At 38.2% G+C, this 21,218-nt stretch overlaps 1 long non-coding RNA gene across 1 annotated transcript; it reads right to left on the bottom strand.

Moving 5' to 3' along the window:
- Positions 1-13,935: 13,935 nt before the first annotated feature.
- LOC119882271 lies at positions 13,936-15,699 on the bottom strand. Its single transcript, XR_005440484.1, has 3 exons — positions 15,603-15,699; positions 15,389-15,466; positions 13,936-14,102 (listed from the first exon to the last, which is right to left on the bottom strand). It is a non-coding gene; the product is annotated as an uncharacterized LOC119882271 (long non-coding RNA).
- Positions 15,700-21,218: the final 5,519 nt, after the last annotated feature.

Raw genomic sequence — 21,218 nt, forward strand, 5'->3', positions numbered from 1 at the left:
AGCAGAAAAACTGATAAAAAGGAAAAAAACCCAGGACACTCACCGTCAGCCGGGCTGCCACCACAACAGTCGTCAAAAATATGTTCTCAAAATATGTTCTCAATGTGCAAGTTTTCACATAAAAATATCACTGAATTGTAGGGAAAGGATTTTCTTTTATTTCTGGGACTCTCATTCAGACCAGGTCAACAATATACAGTATCTGTGATAAGTTAAATCAGGTAATGAGATAATAATCAGCTGTAATATAAAGCTGAGCTTCAGAAGCAAGACAAGAAAGACTCCTCTAGTAATTACAGATCGGTGCAAAAGTCCTGTTCACACCTTGGTGACTCAAACAATGTGGATGATGAAGTGAATCGTGTGTCTCTGGATTGATAGGATTTAAGTTGACAGCGTCCAACATCTGAATATCTTGGTGAAGTTCCTGAAGTCTGAGCTGGATTCATTGTAAACAACCACATCAGCAATGAATGACCTGAAATTTTGACCATACATGTAGTAAAGTCATAAATTGACAGGGCTGATCTTTGCTCAGTGCTGCTGTGGCATGTTGACTGTTGTGTAGAGAGGATCCTCTGAAGAGCTGGACGGCTGGCTGACTGTACAGTAGGCTGGATTTTACTTCACAGTAGAATATTTGCAGGCAGCAGAGCTGGGTTTGAGGATCACTGTCTCACCACCAACTCTGTCAGAGCTGTTTGGAAGTTGACGCTGGAGTAATGCAGCGAGGCAGAGGGGTTTGTGGGAAAGTTGGCAGTGGCATAAATCGTGTTCATCTTATTTCCTGAGTTTGGCGTCTGCTGTATCTCCTCATAGACATGATCCTACCAGAATGAAAAATACAGTCTGAAAAAATCATATAAAATCCATATAATAAGAACTGAGTCTGAGTAACTGATATTAAATAAATACAATTTTAAAGAACAATAGCTTTTAATAATATTGTTTAAATAATTAAAGTTTTAAAACATTCCCATATACATTATATCATACAGTAACATATTTCCCATTGTAGTCTGCAGTGGTTTTTTGATAATTATCTTGTGGTAACAGTATAACACTTTATAGGGAGAGTTTATCCTCCTTGGTTTCTGTTCAGAGGCAACAGGGAAGAAATGTGTGTGCCAGTTGGTTATCAGAGGTGGTAGTGCTCCTGCATCTAAATTCAACCACTGTAGGTAAAATATTCATAACAAACACAACAGGATCTCCACACGTAGCAAAAAGGGAGATTCTGTCACTGAAACAGTGAAAACGCTGCATCCTTGTTGGTCAATATTAATTTATATTGTTTTTTCTATGAAGTGAGAGTCCCAGAAGTTCTTTCTTATTCTTTTAACACTCATACTTGAGTAATCCAGCTATTGCACAATTATTCCAGCAATATCTATTCAACCTATACAGTACCACAACGCACACAAACATTCATATATACCAACAAGTCCTCAAACCTAAACGACAACATAGGTTGTTTTTACCAATATCCAAATATGACTCAAATGAGCGTTTTGGAAATCACGTGATCTAAGTCACATGACATAAACACGTGGAGTGACACAAAGGAGGCAAACCCTACCTACACAGCTGTTGGGTTTACCATTCAACATACATACAATCACTGACTGTGAAGGTTAGGATGAGGTTTGGGATCTACAGGGTTCTGTCAACGCCTTTAAGACTAGGGCTGCGTCCAAACTGCGTCTTTTTTGCTTAGGAAGGTTCCTAACTGAGTCAAGTGACCTGGAAGTATTTCGACTATTGTTGTTTTTTATTAGGCTATGGGTAAAATCGATTTTGATCACAGAGCTGCGGGCAGAGCATATACTAGGCTATTCGCTCAGCACCCCTTCTGCACGGTCGCTCTCTCTCTCTCTCTCTCTCTCTCACCTCAGTTAGGCTGTCATTCTGTGGGAAACACTGTGTTTACATACAACAATTGGGATTTATTTTGATGAATGTGGGTGGGCAGGAGGGTGAGTGTGAGCAAGCATTTTCAATGTGACAACCCTGTCCATTATTTGGTAACTGTTACCCTGTCTGCCTTTTTGCTATCATTGTCAACTATCTTAAAATTTACTAGCTCCTTGCAAACTCAGCCGCTTGTTGAGAGGCAAGCGCTGGGCGCTGAGTGTTTTTTTCCGGTCACAGAAAGTGAAAAAATGTTCAGCTTGGAGCTCAACACAGCGCTGGTCAATGGTCTTACCCAGCCGTTCTATCACAGTGCTGGGGGGGCTCTTTAACCTTGGGTTGGTGATGGGGAAGTGGATAAGATGCATGCCTTTCATGTGAGAGACCTGGGTTCAGATCCACTGTGAAACACCGTTGTGTCCCTGAGCAAGACTCTTAACCCCTAGTGTCTCCAGAGGCGTGCGACCTCTGACATATAGAGCAATTGCAAGCTGCTTTGGATAAAAGCGTCAGCTAAATTAATAAATGTAAATGTCTTCATGCAGAGCCTATCCTACACTTTGTGGTGACATTTTTACATTTAGTAAAATTAACTTGCCTACTTGCAGCACATCACACACATATTATAATATAAATAGCAGGTGGTAAAGGAAAAGTTCATGATAATTTTTCAATTATAGTAGTCCATCTCTGGGATGGATCTCTAATTCATTTAATTTACTATTTTAAAGATTAAACATGACAATTAACTTTAATCTTGTTATTTTCAACAAAGTTTTGTGTTGGAGTTTGTGTTATTCAAAATTTTGACACCAAGATTAAAGATTTTACAGCAAATGTATAACGGTTCCACATATCAGTCATCGGTCGGCCCAAAAAAAAAATCCTTAATCGATCCATAATGTGTTTGCATTGTACTGCCACTAGAGGTCGCTTACATCAATACACGTAAACATGAGTCATAATTTTGTGTGGCTTAAACACGGTTATTTTTTTTTCTGTAGAGGACAGTTGTATTTACACACTGACCTTTTTGTGCTGTGCTGCTGCTCCATTTCTTGTGTTCTTTAAATGTGAAAATCCTGGAAGAAGCAAAAGTAAGATAACAATAGCTGAGTAAAAAAGCAGAAGGACATAAATGGATTAATTTCACCAATTTTTATCAAATTGAGACACTACCTCTTTAAGCCTTTAACTTTAAGCCTTAAAGTGACATTATTATTCCCATAACGCACTGAAACATGGCTGGTAGCAACTTAAAACATATTCCTGAGGACCGCTATCCATTTATCTCAGATTCATGGTCCTCGGGTCCATGCGACTGGTTTTTTTATTATTATTATTAATATTATTGCTATGTCTTATAGATATATATGTGTTTATCCTTAACCTTTCCTCTCCTATATTCCTTATGTTATTCCTACTGTGATGTAAATTCCCACAACAGTACTGACACCAAATCTCGCAAAAAACAAATTTTATATAATGTTACTTTAACCATCGGATCTTGCCTTTGTGTTTACACCTGGTATTTTTTTCTTGTTTTCTTGTTATCCTCATTGAGATTGGACCTCTCCTAAACTGCGCATGAGTAATTTCAGGTGGAGGCTAATTCGCACCAGACTCATGCTGGTGAGTTGGGGAAAATGTAAAGTTTATACTTTGTGAAATTCTGTTTTACAACAAATTTATAATTATTTGTTTCCTCTTGTAAGTCTGGCAAATAAGTGAAGTTTTTCCTTTCTTTGTATAAAAACAATGTGTCCATTAACTTCAAGACATGAAAAAGAAGTCATGTATAGTCACTACAAACGATATAGAGTGTTTTCTTTGGCCTTGTTAGTCCTCACCTCCACACAGGGTGGAGCTGTTGTTAATGTGGTTTTCTGTTTACAAAATGTGAGTGTTTCTTCTGCAAACTGGTAATAACTCTTACATGCGTAGATTAGCATCAAAATCAGCACAAACGGCAGCAGCAGCACAGCTACACAGACGATCACAGTGATGACGACGTGAGGGCCACCTGCAAAATAAACCACAATTATTTTTTTTAACATGGGTCATTTTCATCCACAGCTGTCTGTGTTGAGAAAATGTAAGTGGACGTTTATAGAAATTTCATTTTAACCCCCCCCCGCTCTTCTCTAGCAGAAGATTTAAGAAGTCAAACGTGCTCTCTTACCAGGACTCTCTGCAGATGCAGTAGTTGACTGGGTTGAAAAAAACAGAGATGTGGATACTGCTGGTGATACTGCTGGTGATACTGAAAAAGAAAACAATTAAATTTGGCAAGAGAACAGACAGAATAACCCTTAGAGATCAGAATGTTAATTATCCTTAAAAAGTATAAAACATGCATAGTGAAACACTCAACACTAAATCTGTTTATGAATTGATCACTTGGGTTTTAGTTGTTGCTGATGAAGTTCTGCTGTCACATCACTGCAGAACGCAGCTCTGAAGAAGTGCAGGAACTTAAAACAAGTATTAAGCAGCATCAGGATTTCACAGCCATTTGAAAAAAAAGTCAAATGTTTTTTTAACAAAGCAAATTATAAGGCTTTAATGAGTTTCAGCTTAATTGCTTCTTCACATACACTATAAAGGTTCTGATTTCTTCTGCAATTTTCAATTATGATTTTGGCTTCCACAAGTTATGAAAACAAAATAATCTAGGTAAAATAATTTTTGTGAGACATTCTTTTTCGCAATGATGCTCTTGCTTTGACTTGTGTTTATAATCCAGTGTGTTATGTGACCTATATGTTCAGCTCGGGCCAAGATGAAGGGTGGAGCGCTTTTGATCAAGAACAAGTAAGGAAAAACCAATTCAGCTGTTTGACGGTTGTTACACACTGTGGCAGTCCCAAAGACTGGTGCAAATAAAAAGTTAGAAAAGAGCCTTAAGCATATGACAGTAAACAACTGTGTGGTAACATGCCCAGATCAGACAGATCTGGTCACAAAGCACGTTTTATACTGAATGAGTTAGAGAAAATTCAAAGTTCAAGAAGATCCTTTCTTTTCAAAAAGGTCATCCATCCATCGTCAACCGCTTCTCCTGCAAACAGCTGGAGCCAATCCCAGCTTACATCGGGCGAAACGCGGGGTACACCCTGGACAGGTCACCAGTCCATCTCAGGGCCACACATAGACAGACCACCAATCACATCCACACCTAAGGACAATTTCGGAGACACCAATTAACCCAGCCTGCATTTCTTTGGATGGTGGGAGGAAGCCGGAGCACCTGGAGAGAACCCACGCGGACACGGGGAGAGCATGCAAACTCCCCAAATCATTGACTAATCGTGTTAATTAATCGCAATCTCAATATTATTAGTCAATAAGTGATTATGATTTTTTGCCATAATTAAGTAATAGGATGCTCTTGCCAGGATTGCTAAGTAAAAATAGAAAATAGATTAGAAAGAAAAAATATTAACTCAGTTGTGTCTTTTTAACTGAAACCAAAAAGTTTTTTTTACTGTTTCAGTTGACAGTGACTGAAATTGTATATCACATGCAATGACAATAAAGGCAATAAAATCAAAAATGGTCTTATCTGTTTGATGGCAGGAACAGCACAGGTGTTAATAATAACATTAACAATGGCTCTGTTAAGTCATGACAGTGAGTCAGCATGAACAATATCAGGACCCTGAAACTGCAGCAGCTAAATGGAATTCAGCCCTCATTCATTTTATTATTTACATCTGTATTTTTCCTACTGTGATGTAAAAATGTCTTCTGTGAAAAAGGTCTGATGCTGCCAAATGTTTTGCTCTTTACCAAAGGGAAACTAAAAACTAACTAACTGTGGTTCATTATAAAACTTCAACTGTAACTTAGGGACTCTTTATTCACGCCAACTCAGATTCTGTCACTGCTTCTTTTGCCATGGTGAATCATAGTATTGCTGATCCATGATGATGGCTTTATTTATTCACTATGCATGCAATTGCTGACTACAGGTTGACATATAGATGGATCTTCTCCCTTACAGATGAATTTGTTAATCGGAGCATCATTTCGATATCGACACCCGAATGTGAGATTCTGTCCAATATTTGGAAACTTAGTGAAGTTAGTAATTTTAGCTGTAGAGAGACAGACAGACACTTAATTTTCTGTATGAGTAGATCAAAGCTCAAAGTGTCAGATGTGTGCTGCTCACCTTCAACCTCCAGCTGTATCTTTCTGAGAGCAGCTCTGTAACTTCCTTCATGTGTTTCCACTCCACACCGGTAGACACCAGCATCATGTGAGGACACGTTACTGATGGACACGCTGAAGCTACTGTTGGTTTCTGTGAGAGTGAATGTCCCGTTTGACTTCAGAGAGGATTTTGTTGATAAAATATCCTCACAGATTGAACCGTTCTGTTTGCAGAAGAACTTGTATTTGTTTCCTGTGTGATCACATGTGATGGTGGTTTTAGCTGTTCTGTACGCAGTTTGATTAAAATGTCCCTGGCAGCCGTCTGTCTCTGCAAATAAACAAGAAATATCAAATGTGAAACTGAGATAATGTGCTAACACATGATGGAAATGCAAATCACCACACTCATACAGTATGTATTGGAATATGATCTTTATGGCAAATTGATTTTGATTTTGGTTATCTAAGTAGATGATGACTTAAAATAGAAAGTGACTCTACTGAATGTGAAATTGGAGTCAAAATACTTTGCATTAAGTTCTTATCATTTTAATATGTATATATATTTAAGCGCTGGATCCAAAGAATGTATTTGAATGAAAAGTGTCTCTTACCAACGTCCAATTTCACTCCTCTGTGTCCTGGGATGAGTCCGACTGTTGGTGAAATTTACACTGATAGTCCCCAAAGTCCTCACGTTCAAGTTGTTTAATGGCCACTCTGAGATTTGTATTTTTTGGATCATGGTACAGGGAAACTCTGCCTTTGTTTTCCCACACATTCTTCCCAAAGCTTTATGGTTTCTTTGGGAGTAACTAATCAATACTTTGATATTTTACATTTGGTTTTGGATATTTGCAGGTGAATTCAACCCATCCTGATGCACATCCCTTCACTTCAGACAAGGCCTCAGAACCTGTAGATCAAAGACAAACGTTAACATCATGTTAGACACTGAAACGATGTGACATCATTCATCTGAATTAGCTTTCTATTAATGCAACATACACTGTTTCTTGTATACATTTGCAGGATCTGTCAGCAGACAGCTCTTTGAATCAGTGGATCACAGACATTCAATGCTCAGTTGCGCGTTTCTTTTAATTAAATGATTTTGACCTTTACTTTTACACACATAATGTTATATTATTACAAGTTATTAAAGTTACCCACCTGTTAGATAATTGTGAAGCACATTTTAATTAATAATTAATTAAGCACTTTAATTTGACTCCTTCTACCAATTATAAGCAGTATACAAATATTGAATACATGGTTTATAACACACTTAATGTAGTCGTAAGCTGCTATGAGGACATTTTAATAGTATCTGTCAGCAATTATATTTTTTCTTATTTAAAGAAAGATTTTATATAATTGCAACTGTGTTAATATTCTGTCATTCATCATCTGTTTACAATCCACTTTTGAGCGCCCACAGGAGGGGCTATACAAACACGTAAGTGCATTGCTGGAGTCTAAACCTAAATCTAAAGCAACATGTGAACAGCCTAAAATATCCTGTCTGAAAAGCTGATTTTGTTTATGTTTTTTATTTAGTTTTTTTCTCTGTAGACTAACTAATTTGAGCTAAAGAACAATTTCCTCTGTTCATTCAGATTCATTAAACCTTTAAATGACATATTGTTGTGGCATGGTCCTTGCTAGTGAAATTGTTTATATACTGATCTTGTGTTTTAGATGCTACGAGATAACATCACAAGGGAGCTGGCTATTTAAAAAACCCCCCACATGAAATGTTGTCAGTGAACATTTTGCAGACATGAATTTGTCTTTTAGCCACACCGCCTCAAAGACACCTTGTTATTGTTTATTCTCTTACCATGACTGTACTGTTGTTTACAATCCTGCTGTAACATTTGTTCACAAAACGATAAATAATTCTCTTATAGCTCGACCAGAACTGGATTTTGAGGCTGAGACCGATTTCAGAGAACTGTATTGAAAGGCTGTATTATATTAAACTAATACAAAATGAGAATAACCCAAACCAGACCAACCTGTTAATTATTTCAGAAGCAGAGCTGTAACAAGTGTAATCTCTAAGATCAGCAGTCCAACAGCAGCAAACGTTTTACCTGTCATCAGTGAGAGGAAGAGAAGAAGAAAGATCTTCATTTTGTTGGATGCTGAGATCCTCCTTGTTGGTTGGTCTCCTGTATCTGCACAGCTCTATTTCCTGAACTTACATCTTATGATACCTAAAAACTACTCCTCAATTTTCTATCCTGCCCCTTTCATCTTTCTTCTTTAAGTTTTAGCCACATCTCCTCCCACCTTATACATCACTTCATTACACAGTAAATAGGAAATGACTGTAATGAGAGAGAGAGAAAACTTGTACTGTCCCCTGACACAGTGCAACAGTTATAACTTATGCAAACTACAACTGTGAATGCGTACATCCTCATCATTATTCATGATCTGGTTTTAATCAAGTAAATTACGTACTTCATAGATCATAAATTGTGTATCTGCACAGGTGACTGAGGGAACAAACTAAAGACATTTTATTAGAATTTTTTCTCCTAAAACCTGTGGATGTTAAACCTTTGGGCAGCAGTAGCTCAGTCTGTGGGGTCTTATCTTGGGAACCGGATGGTGGTTCCGGTTCACGTCCAGCACGGATCAGTCAAAAGGAGTTCAGACTGGCAGCTGGAGAGGTGCCACTTCACCTCCTGGTCACTGCTGAAGGTTCACCTGAGCAAAGCCTGAACCCCTAACTGCTCAGGGAGCCTGACTGCGTGGCAGCCCCCTCACTCTGACATGTAGAGGTCCTGTTTGTGCGTTTGTATTTTGGACCTGTGTGTGACCCTGTTGGAGGGCAGTGGAAGCAACCTATGAACATCATTAACATATTATCACCTTAAGATGAACTTGTTCGCAAAGCAGAGTGGTCATTCATCTGTCCAGTATTCTCTCTGTTAGCTTTGTTTTGGGGCTAGAACCTCTCCTGAGAGAAGATTTGACTCTTTAGCTGCTAAATGCTCGACTGTGTTCACCAGTTAGTCTCTAACTGTGTCTGTCTCCTGTTTGCTGCTGAGCAGATAGTGTACAATGGCCTTTTAGTTTTTCATTGTCAGATAGTGTTCAGCATTTAAATGGTAGGAGATACAGCTCTTTTTAAACAGAAGCTGTAATAATAAGCTGTAAAGCTTCACACGGAAATGTGGGAACAACAGTAGTGATGGCTGTGGATGAGGTCTATGTTGACACGTCTCTTACTATTATTGTTTTTTTATCTCCCTCTGGCTATGAGACATTCTCACCCTTAACCAGAAAAGCTATTTAAAACCAACAGGTTGCAAACCACAGGCTCACTTAAGTCTCCACCCATAGAACAAAACCACATGAAACTGCTGCTGATGGCTGATAAAAACAGGTTATCATGTTTAATCAGGTTTAATTGGCTGAATTAGATTAAAACGTGTGGCAGTATCTGCCTTGCCTTGTTTTATTGAGATTTTTGTTGGCAGAAAAAAAAAAAAACACCTTCAGAGTACTCTGGCAAAAAGATAAACCTGGCACAGCTTTTGCCAGACTGCAAAAGGAAGTCTTCGGGTAAGAAGCTGAGTGGCAAATGAAACACAAGCAAGCAGACGTTCCTTTGTAACTGGATCGCTGTATTTCTGCTGTTTATCTCACAGTCAGTGCAACCAAAGATTAAACTATTGATGCTGTGTTTTCCAGATCTTTTGTCAGATCCTGTGATCCTTTAACCTGATGGACTGTCAAACTGGGCTGGATCGTTGATGTCTCACCGTCATTTTAAACAGCACACCCCCACCATCACAGCCCCCCTGCATTGTTTTAACACTGTTATAGTCACTCCTTGTTCAATAATAATTAGTCATTCAACAAAACAGAATTAGAAAAGCATCACGGTCAGACTGAACATCCTCAGTCAGGTTATGATCTCAGGCTTTAGTGTCATTCTATTTTAGGTCACTTACAAAAAGCTCCACCCCTCATATTTTTCTACCACACATCATTGCAGACATCAGTAAACCACAGGAAACTGTGCTTAGTTGGTGATTTAAATTGAAAATGAATGTATCTAGATATTCAGCACATTAAAGTTAATTTGCTATTTGTAAAATTCTATGTGATTGTTGCATCTTTCAAGTTATTTTGATGATAACTGTAGTCTTGGTAAAAGGCATGTAGTGTTGTCTCCCACAGTGTGTAACGGTGGGATCTCAAATGGGGGTCCGTCGTCTAATGTGAGTCAGTTTTGGGGGTCCTTGACATGAAAAAGTTTGAGAACCAGTGCTTCACAAAACTCAAGGAGATCATTCCATCTCACAATTTCTAGCAGCAGCAACATTTAAAGTGAGAAAGTTCACAACAATAAACAATCAACATGACTGAAATGCTCAACTTCAGAACACGGTAATTTCACCACTGTATTTCTAAATATATTGACATTATTACATTATAACTGACATTATTAACTGCACTTTCACACAGTGAGCTTGAGGATGGCAGCGCTAGGGAGTTAGAGAAAGGGACAAAGAGCAATACCAATACAAAGGGCGAATCAGAGACTGAGGAGCAAACTGGGACACAATGTCAGTCTTAATTTTACCACTAGATGACACTAAAGTAAAAAAAATAAAATAAAATCCTGCATACAGTGAAATTAATAAGATTAAATGAGGAGGCTGTTACACTGGTGTTGTAAATAATAAGCAACATTTTAATGATTGTTTTCTTGTACATAAAACTATGAAATATATAATATAATAACTCAAACTACCAGTTTTAAAACAGTTTCTTTAAATTAAGTCGCTTTTATCCAAAGCTTTTTATGTCAGAGGTTGCACGCCTCTGGAGCAACTAGATGTCTTGCTCAGGGACACAATGGCAGATGGGTCACAGTGGGGGATTGAACCCAGGTCTCTCATATGTAAATTTCATATGTAAATATCATAGTATTGTAGGGAAAGGATTTTCTTTTATTTCTGGGACTCTCATTCAGACCAGGTCAACAATATACAGTATCTGTGATAAGTTAAATCAGGTAATGAGATAATAATCAGCTGTAATATAAAGCTGAGCTTCAGAAGCAAGACAAGAAAGACTCCTCTAGTAATTACAGATCGGTGCAAAAGTCCTGTTCACACCTTGGTGACTCAAACAATGTGGATGATGAAGTGAATCGTGTGTCTCTGGATTGATAGGATTTAAGTTGACAGCGTCCAACATCTGAATATCTTGGTGAAGTTCCTGAAGTCTGAGCTGGATTCATTGTAAACAACCACATCAGCAATGAATGACCTGAAATTTTGACCATACATGTAGTAAAAGTCATAAATTGACAGGGCTGATCTTTGCTCAGTGCTGCTGTGGCATGTTGACTGTTGTGTAGAGAGGATCCTCTGAAGAGCTGGACGGCAGGTCGACAGTACAGTAGGCTGGATTTTGCTTCAAAATAGAATATTTGCAGGCAACAGAGCTGGGTTTGAGGGTCACTGCCTCACCACCAACTCTGTCAGAGCTGCTTTGGAAGTTGATGGTAGAGTAATGCAGCGAGGCAGACGGGTTTGTGGGAAAGTTGGCAGTGGCATAAATCGTGTCTATCTTATTTCCTGAGTCTGGTGTCTGGATGTGCTGCTGTATCTCCTCATAGACATGATCCTACCAGGATAGAAAAAATAAAATAAATACAGTCTGACAAAATCATATTAAATCCATAAAATAAGAACTCTCCATTCAAAATGTGCTCAACATTGTCAGTTAAACAGGTCTGAGTAACGGATTTTAAATAAAATTAAAATTTAAAGGTTCAGTGTTTAAGCTTTAGTGGCATCTAGTGGTGAGAGTTGCAAATTAGATTGCTCTTTTGATTCTACCATCTCACACAGCTGATTCTCAGTTAACAGGGCCCAGTAGAATTACAAGGGTTAGAGTCCCCGGTTTCTCCGCTGTTAACTTGTTGACTGGGCCCGCTGTCAATTGCTTTTACCAGAGTTTGTAGCGTGGAAATCTGGGTTTACAGTGATGACTGTATCTAAAGAAGGGTTAGAGTCCCCTTAGGGCCTGTGTCCACCCAAACTGTATTTTGCCAGCTGAAAACGCCACTTGCTGTTCTGAAAACGCCTAGCTGGGAGCGCTAGGGTGCGTTTTGGAGGCGCATTGTTTTTTTTCAAGACATTGTGGTTGCCATTATACATAGTTTCCGTGGAATGTTTTGCAAGTAGGGTAGCCTACTTAAGTTTAGTGAAAGTAAAAATTTCACCACAAAGTACATAGGCCTACTTGCTCTGGCCCTTGCACTGCATGAAGAGAAGACTGAAACATGAGAGCACAGACTGTCTGTACGTGGGATCATGAGATTTTGTGGGCGAGGAAACACCACGGCGAGTAGGCAAATCACTTCGTTCAAGATATGATGTGCTCGGTGCGGTGTTTGTCCCGCCCCTCCTGCACTGTGATTGGACGGCTGGGTAAAAAGTGACAGTGGAGAGCGCAGCGTTTTTCCCAAAGTTGAACATTTTTCATCACTTGGCGACCGGAAAAAACGCTCAGCGCCCAGCGCGGAAAAGACGCTCAGCACCTCGTCACGCTCCTGCCGTTTGTACCAGCTTGGAAAAATGCGGTGCTTCCATTGCAATGAATTGAAAAAAGATGCTGGCATCAGAAAAAAACGCTTTGGTGGACACGGGCCCTTAGGGTTGCGAATCCCTAAGTGTTAAATGGTCTGAGTCCCTAAGTAACTTGTTGACAGGGTCCCGCTGTCAACCGCTTTTACCAGAGTTTGTGGCCTGGGCAATCCGGATTTACAGTGACAACTGTATCTAAAGAAGGGTTAGAGTCCCCTTAAGGTTAGAGTCCCTAAGTAACTAAAGGGGGGATAGAGTGGGAGATGGGGAATCAAAGGAGTAAAATAAGCAAAGGTGGGAGACCTGCCTGTTTTAACTTTTAAAACTTTTTATATTTCCCTGTTCCTTTTATGTTTTATGTAAAGCACTTTGAATTACCTTGTTGTTGAAATATGCCATACACATAAACTTGCCTTGCCTTGATATATTAAGAAATTATACACTCACCTAAAGGATTATTAGCAACACCTGTTCAATTTCTCATTAATGCAATTATGTAATCAACCAATCACATGGCAGTTGCTTCAATGCATTTAGGGGTGTGGTCCTGGTCAAGACAATCTCCTGAACTCCAAACTGAATGTCAGAATGTGAAAGAAAGGTGATTTAAGCAATTTTGAGCGTGGCATGGTTGTTGGTGCCAGACGGGCCGGTGGGGGGGGGCCGTGGTTATGTAGACAGAAATGGCTCATTCTAAGGTAATAAAAACATAATGGTTCATTATGTAAGTTCTTTACACACCACTGAAAACATAGTTATGGATATTATATTGCATTTCTGTCAATAGATCCTCAGAAATGTTACACACTGAACCTTTAAAAGAACAATAGCTATTAACAATATTGTATTAATAATTTAAGTTTTAAAACATTCCCATATACATTATATCATACAGTAACATATTTCCTGTATCTGACCACTGTAGGTAAAATATTCATAACAAACACAACAGGTTCGCCACATATAGAAAAAAGAGATTCTGTCACTGAAAGAGTGAAGAGCATCCTTGATGGCCAGTGTTAATTTATATATTTTGAATGAAACGAGAGTCCCAGAAGTTCTTTCTTATACTTTTAACACAAATATTTAAATATCTGGCATCATTCAGAGATGAGTAATCCAACTATTGCGCAATTTTTTCAGCAATATCAATTCAACCTCCGGTTCCCAGCCTAACCCTTATGTACTGAGCTACTGCCGCCCCAAGTGACCGTCCTTGTCATGTGTTCGTGTTGTACGGCCACTAGAGGTCGCTGCCACAATGAACGTAAACATGAGTTGTACTTTTGTGTGGATTAAACAACCTATATGGTCGTTTTTCTATGGAGGACAGTCTCATTTATACACTGACTTGTTTGTGCTGTGCTGCTGCTCCATTTCTTGTGTTCTTTAAATGTGAAAATCCTGGCAAAAGAAAATGTAAGAGAACAATAACTAAGTAAACAAGCAGAAGGACACATATGGATTAATTTCACGCTTTTCATCAAATTGAGACACAGTCTCTTTAAGCCTTAAACTTTAAGCCGTAAAGCATGTAGTAATTTTATCTTAAAAGTTTCAAAAGTTTCAAAATCCATATCATGGTACACTGACTTGTAATAGGAAGAATGGGATCTCAGTCATTACTGTGGCCCAGAGACTGTGTTATTAGCTTTGTTTCCAGCTACATTTTTTAAATATGCATTAAGAAGTATCGCATTAGTTTGATGGAAATACAAAATATGCAAAATTTGAAAAAACGTCCTTAATTTCGCTGAAAGGTTTAACACTCGCTTGAGGTGCTTTTTAGTCTTTGTCAAGAAATAGTTAATGTGCCAAATGGGAGATGGAAACACTTTTGCTGAATAAGTTCTGACTTAACACCCATCAGCATCAGTTTGTAACGCAATGGGGATCCCTATAGCATCATAGTTCAACGCTTCGGTGGAAGCACTGTTGCGTTAGTTTTGGACGGTAAAGGCAGGTATTTAATAGAAAAGACTGAGTAAGGAGGTTGGGGTGGATGGAGGACCAGCACCCGGACTTTGTACCAGGAGACTGGGGTCCGTGTCCAGTGTGAAACAAAAAGTCAACATTAAATATTTTTATTTAAGTTACGCAAGTTACATAAATTGCGTAAGTTACGTGATGTAAGTTTCGTGACGTAAGTGAACCTGCGCATTAAGTGACGTACATAGTTATTTTAACCCAAACCATGATCTTTAGTAGTTTTGTGCCTAAACCTAACCAAATTGCAACGAAACGCTAGTGTTTTATTTTGAAAGTCTATCTGGATGTTGCATATTTATTGTTGCTTATCGTTGCTAACTTGACCGCCGAGCCTTACATGTCTAAAAATGATGCTAAAGGGTTACCCAGGGCATTAAAAAGTGACGCCAAAGGGCCTTGACCAAGCGTCAATATGTGATGAGTGGGGAGTGAGAATGTGTTGGGTGTGAGTAATTTCAGGTGCAGGGTTAAAATGCACCAGACTGTTCCCTCTTATAAGTTTGGCAAATAAGTGAAGTTATTACTTTCTTTGTATAAAAACATTGTGTTCATCAACTTCAAGACATGAAAAAGAAGTGATGCACAGTCTCTACAAACGGTATCCAGTGTCTTCTTTGGCCTTTTTAATCCTCATTTACACACAGGGTGGAGCTGTTGTGAAGGAGTGTGTGTTTCTTCTGGAAAATGGTAATAACTCTTACGTTTGTAGATCAAAATCAGCACAAACAGCAGCAGCACAGCTACACAGACGATCACAGTAATGACGACCTGACGGTCACCTGCAATATAAACCAGATTCATTATCATCCACAGCTGTCTGTGTTGAGTATTTAAGTGGGCGATTAATTTGAAATATTTCCCCTCCTCTTGCTCTTCTCCAGCAGATGGTGTAACATATCTAACGTGCTCTCTTACCACGATTCTCTGCAGACTCAGTAGTTGACTGGGTTGAAGAAACCAGAGATGTGGATAATGTCGGTGACATTGCTGTTGATACTGCTGGTGATACTGAAAAAAAAGACAATTTAATTTGGCAAGAGAATAACCCTCAGAGGTCCGATTCCACAGAACTCTCTTTTCTCTTGGGTTTGTTAATACATTCACCGAGAGCACAAATGCATTTTTTTGATTGGTCTCCCGTGTTTCTGAAACACAAAAATAGGAAACTAAATAATGAATAAATGATAATGAATGAGACTGAATCCATTCAGCTGCTGTTGTGACAGGTCAATATATCTGCTGTGAACAAAAGGTCTATTGTGTAAGAGCCTTTTAAAGGAATAGTCTCAGTGTGAGAAATGCTCTCATTTGCTTTCTGACAGAGAGTTCTCTTCACAGCCAGTATGGATCATATTTACAGTGAACAGTAACACTTTCATTGTACATTCAAGACAAAATTTCAGCTTATCCTTAAAGATTGTAAAACATGCATAAACACTAAATCTGTGTTGATGAAACTGAACACTTGATAAGGGTTTTGGTTGTTGCTGATAAAGTTCTGCTGTCAAATCACTGCAGGATGCTGCTCTGAGACGTGCAGGAAATGAAAATGAGCACAAACAGCAACAACATCAGGTGATCTTAGTCAGCGTCAGGATATCACAGCTGACTGCCATTTGAAAAAAAAAAGTTAAATGCTTTTACAAAGAAGTAATAAACAACAGTTTCCTTCTTCACATACAGTATGAGGGATCTGATTGTGATTTTGGCTTCCAATAATTATGAAAACAAGATCATCGAGATCAAACAATTTTTGTGATGCATTCTGTTTCGGAATGATGCTCTTGCTTTGGCTTGTGTTTATAATCCAGTGTGTTATGTGGCATATTTGTTCAGGTCGGGCCAAGATGAAGGGTGGAGCGCTTTTTGATCAAGAACAAGAAAGGAAAAACCAGTTCAGCTGTTTTACGGTTGTTACACACAAAACTGGTACAGACAGTTAGAAAAGAGCCATCAGCATATGACAGTAAACAACTGTGTGGTAACATGACCAGATCAGACAGATCTGGTCACCAAGCAGGTTTAATACTGAATGGGTTAGAGAAAATCCATGGTATGATTTTCTTTTCTCCAAAAGGTCAATATTTCCAAAGTCAATAAATAATTGTTTTAATTAATCATGATCTCAAAATTATTGGTCAATAAGTGATTACGATTTTTGCGATAATCGAGCAGGTCTAATAGGATGCTCTCACCAGGATTGCTAAGTAAAACAAAAATAAAAATATTATCTCAGTTGTGTCTTTTTAACTGAAACCAAAAAGTTATTTTTAATGTTTCGGCTGACAGTGACTGAAATTGTATATGACATGCAATAACATTAAAGGCAATCAACTCAAAATATGTCTTATCTGTTTGATGGCAGGAAAAGCACAGGTGTTAATAATAACATTAACAATGGCTCTGTTATATTCAAGTCTAACAGTAAGTCATGACAGTGAGTCAGCATGAACAATATCAGGACCCTGAAACTGCAGCAGCTAAATGGAATTCAGCCCTCATGTATTTTATTGTTTACACCTGTGTTTCTCCTTCTGTGATGTAAAAATGTCTTTTGTGAAAAGGTCAATTGTTGCCAAGTGTTTTGCACTTTACCACAGAGAAAATAACTAATATCTTTCACTACTTCTTTTGCTTTACCCGTCGCCATGGTGAATCATTGGATTGCAGATCAATTGATGATGGCTTTAGTTATTCATCATGCATGTAATATGAGGTTAACATACTCAGAGCTGATACAACTGATGGTCAGTTAGGGTTAAACCAGCTTTCTGGAACAGGACCCTGAAACTCTACAGACCAATATTTATTAAAATAAACTTTATAAGATGAAATAAGAGTCCAGCAGTAATCAATAATTACTATAGCTTTCTTTTCATGCTTGTCATCCAACTATTACCCTCCTACAATCTGAACCAGGATCAGATTACATCCACACAATAAAACAACATCACTCACCGACAGTCATCACCAGCTTTTGGAAGAATTTTTTGCTGCGTGTTTTGTCAGTGCTTTTTGCTCCACACCAGTATGTCCCAGTGTCGTCTGTTGTTACGTTTCTCACTGTTATGATGATATTTCTCTTATCTTGTTCCTCCTTCATAGAAAACCTCCCAATGGTCTTGTTGCGCTGTGTGCTTAATAAAGGCTCACATATAGATAGATCTTCTCCCTTACAGATGAATTTGTTTATCAGAGTATAATTTGGATATTCACACCAGTATGTAAGATTCTGTCCAACAGCTGGAAACGTGGTGAAGCTAGTAATAGAAGCTGTAGAGACACAGACAGACATCGTTGTGTATCAGTGACTGTATTTAACAACATATTTCAGAGACACTTTAATTATCTGTGTGAGAAAATCAAAGCTAAAAGTGTCAGATGTGTGCTGCTCACCTTCAACCTTCAGCTGTATCTTTCTGAGAGCAGCTCTGTAACTTCCTTCATGTGTTTCCACTCCACACCGGTAGACACCAGCATCATGTGAGGACACCTTACTGATGGACACGCTGAAGCTACTGTTGGTTTCTGTGAGAGTGAATGTCCCGTTTGACTTCAGAGAGGATTTTGTTGATAAAATATCCTCACAGATTGAACCGTTCTGTTTGCAGAAGAACTTGTATTTGTTTCCTGTGTAATCACATGTGATGGTGGTTTTAGCTGTTCTGTACGCAGTTTGATTAAATTGTCCCTGGCAGCCGTCTGTCTCTGCAAATAAACAAGAAATATCAAATGTGAAACTGTGATAATGTGCTAACACATGATGGAAATGCAAATCACCACACTCATACAGTAAAGTGTGAATCATGTTAAATCTGCTTTTATTGCAAATTGATCTCCATTTTGTTTATCTGAGTAGATGATGACTTGAAATAGAAATTGACTCTAGTGAATGTGAAATTAGAGTCAAAATAGTCTGGAAATTTATAACCAACATCTGTAACATTCATTTTAATAAAAAGTGAGTGCCTCTTACCAACGTCCAAGTCCAGTTCCACTGTGTCACATGAGTCAGGTAGTTGGTTAAATTTACAGATGTACTTCCCAAAGTTCTCACGTTCAGTTTTATTAATGGCCACCCTGAGATGTTTTTTTTTTGGATCATGGTACAGGAAAACTCTGCCGTTGTTTTCCCACACATTCTTTAGAGCACTTCGTATGGTTTCTTTGGGATTAACTAAATCAATACTTTCATATGTTACATTTGGTTTTGGATATTTGCAGGTGAATTTAATCCATCCTAATGGGCATCCCTTCACTTTAGACAAGACCTCATGACCTGAAAGACAAAAGTTCACAACATGACACTTGACAGACTGTCATCTGAATTAGCTCTCTATCAATGCAACATCGCAACTTTACTTTGAGCTCAATATTTACCACTTGGAAGCAGTATACAAACATTTAATACATTCTTTTAACACACTATAATGTAGTTATAGGCTGCTATGAGGACAGTATCTGTCAGCAATTATAATATCTTATTTAAAGATATATTTTATATAATTGCTACTGTGTTTTAATATACAGTCACTCATCATCGGTTTAGCAGCTTCTACTTTTGATTGCCCACAGGAGGGGCTATACAAACACATTAATTAAAAGTTTTTAGCTGGAAGTGGTTTTTAAATTTAAATCTAAAAGAACACTTGAACAGCCTAAAATATCATGTTTGAAAAGTAGATTCTAATGAATTAATTTGAGCTAAAGAACAGCTAAACCCAGGAGTGGTCGTTGGTTGTCTGGCTCAGAGTAAAAAACAATTGTCCAGCCCAGAACCTCATATAGTTTCAGCTGAATTTCTAAATGTATTCTCACATCCTTTAGGAAATGATCTCTTTGCAGCTAGTATTAGTCACAATAACAGTGAACAGTAAGACTTTCAATGCACATACAGGAATCTGAGTATTGATTTGTAAGAATTGATCAAATGTGCATCTATCCTTAAAAAGTGAAGTATCTACATCTGTGTAAATAAAATTGATCACTTGTTAAGGGTTTTGGTTGTTGCTGATAGAGTTCTGTTGTCACATCACTGCAGTGCGCTGCTCTGAAAATGGAAGTGCAGGAAATGAAAACAAGAGCACAAATAGCAACAAGATATCTTTCTGCAGACTGAGTCAGCCAGTGACAGGATATCCCAGTTGACTGCCTTTGTAACAGCATTTCAAAATCTACTACATACTTAAATATGGATGAAATAGGATGCTGTTTAATCAAGATCAATACATGAAACAGATAAAACTATCTCAGTTTTTGAGGGGCCTTTTCAACTGCAACCCTAAAGTCATTATTATTGTTTCAGCTTACAGTGACTGAAATATGTCTTATCTGTTTGATGGCAGGAAAAGCACAAGTGTTCATAATAACATTAACAATGGCTCTGTTATATTCAAGTCTAACAGTAAGTCATGACAGTGAGTCAGCATGAACAATATCAGGACCCTGAAACTGCAGCAGCTAAATGGAATTCAGCCCTCATGTATTTTATTGTTTACACCTGTGTTTCTCCTTCTGTGATGTAAAAATGTCTTTTGTGAAAAGGTCAATTGCTGTCAAGTGTTTTGCACTTTACCACAGAGAAAATAACTGATTCTCTCACTACTTCTTTTGCTTTACCTGTCGCCATGGTGAATCATTGGATTGCAGATCAATTGATGATGGCTTTAGTTATTCATCATGCATGTAATATGAGGTTAACATACTCAGAGCTGATACAACTGATGGTCAGTTAGGGTTAAACCAGCTTTCTGGAACAGGACCCTGAAACTCTACAGACCAATATTTATTAAAATAACTTTATAAGATGAAATAAGAGTCCAGCAGTAATCAATAATTACTATAGCTTTCTTTTCATGCTTGTCATCCAACTATTACCCTCCTACAATCTGAATCAGGATCAGATTACATCCACACAATAAAACGACATCACTCACCTACAGTCATCACCAGCTTTTGGATGAATTTGTTGCTGCGTGTTTTGTCAGTGGTTTCTGCTCCACACCAGTATGTCCCAGTGTCGTCTGTTGTTACGTTTCTCACTGTTATGGTGATCTTTCTCTTGTTTTTGTCGACCTTCATAGAAAACCTCCCAATGGTCTTGTTGCGCTGTGTGCTTAATGGAGGTTTACATATAGATGGATCTTCTCCCTTACAGATGAATTTGTTTATAAAAGAATCTTTTGGATATTCACACCAGTATGTAAGATTCTGTCCAACAGTTGGAAACGTGGTGAAGTTAGTAATAGTAGCTGTAGAGAGACAGACAGAAAGACATCGTTGTGTATCAGTGACTGTATTTAACAACATATTTCAGAGACACTTTAATTATCTGTGTGAGTAAATCAAAGCTAAAAGAGTCAGATGTGTGCTGCTCACAGTTAACCTTCAGCTCACAGATTGAACCGTTCTGTTTGCAGAATAACTTGTGTTTGTTTCCTGTGTGATCTCATGTGATGGTGGTTTTAGCTGTTCTGTACGCAGTTTGTATAAATTGATTCTGACAGCCGTCTGTCTCAGAAAGGTAAAACC

This window comes from Micropterus salmoides, unplaced genomic scaffold (assembly GCF_014851395.1).
Source record: "Micropterus salmoides isolate LMB-PRFRI ecotype aquatic unplaced genomic scaffold, ASM1485139v1 Ms_hic_scaffold_3, whole genome shotgun sequence".
Taxonomy (NCBI): Eukaryota; Metazoa; Chordata; class Actinopteri; order Centrarchiformes; family Centrarchidae; genus Micropterus; species Micropterus salmoides.